This window comes from Parambassis ranga, chromosome 22 (genome assembly GCF_900634625.1).
Source record: "Parambassis ranga chromosome 22, fParRan2.1, whole genome shotgun sequence".
Taxonomy (NCBI): Eukaryota; Metazoa; Chordata; class Actinopteri; family Ambassidae; genus Parambassis; species Parambassis ranga.
The window spans coordinates 7,251,177-7,252,347 of record NC_041042.1 but is presented as its reverse complement, the minus strand read 5'-3'; positions in this window follow the sequence as shown (position 1 = coordinate 7,252,347).

Here is a 1,171-nt window from a genome sequence, read left to right as displayed (position 1 = left end):
CATTTCTACTACAACAGGGATACATCACACAGGGGCACTAATTAAACCTTTTTGCCAGTGTGCTGGTATGGATAAAGACAATTGTTAGAAGTTTAAAACTAACAAACAACAAATTATTGAGACATATAGTGAGGCATTTATGGGTGAGAGGCCTTCAAATGATAAAGCGATTTGTTTCATTTCATTCACAGGTTCCACAACTTCTTTAAAACACAGTGAGCGTGGCCTGTCTGTACCTGTCCCACACTGGTTTAACTCCTACCTCTCCAGCAGAGAGTTTGCCGCAGCTGTAGATGACAGTTTATCTGTGGTCTGAAGGCTTTGAGGTTATCCTCAGCAGTCTCTTCTGGAAACACCTCCTTTTACACTGCCCTGATAGTAATTTACACATAAATATTAACGCCCCTCTTCTGTCAGGATAAAACTGAGAATGTGGCTGCAGAAGAATATTTAGGATAACCAATGAGTAGAAAAGTGTTGTAGTCTACTGTTTCCCAGGAGTTTATTTCAATGCATTTTTATTTTAGCATGATGTTTTAGTCAAATCCCCTTGTAGACTATAAGCTTTATGATAAAACATTGCTTTTGCTTACTTTTTTAAAAAAAACCCAAGTTTAAATATACATTCGGTATAATGTAGCACTTAGTTTAAAGGGATATGAAACAACTGAAATGATCTGAAATTACTCATTTTGATATAAACATTGTTAAAATGCCTTTCCACGCTTTCAGTGCTGTAACAGAGAACTGAATTTTAGACTGCTAACAGTAAAAACGTAAGTAAATGAGTGTAAATGTGAAAAGTTGACAACTGCGAAAGCAGGGCGAGCATCTTTTACCGTTTTAAAACAGACCAATCAGTATATGAAACAATCACCTAACCTAACCACCTTAATCTTGAACATTCAATGGTGTGATTGTTCCAGGAAGTAACACAATCTGTTAAAAAAAAAAGCCTTGCTACCAGTCAGGGGGACCGCTGCAGGGTCCTGGAGCCTCATTTTGTAAACCTGAACCTGAACAGAGCACAGAGTTCAACAAGGCCGTGCAGAGTGAGCCCCTATGAACACACTGCAGGGTTTTTTTTCAATGGGACAGACTGCTGCTCCTCCTGTGAGTGTGCCTGATAAAAAGGTCGGCGCTAGGACCCGGGAGCGCGGGGAGAGGCATT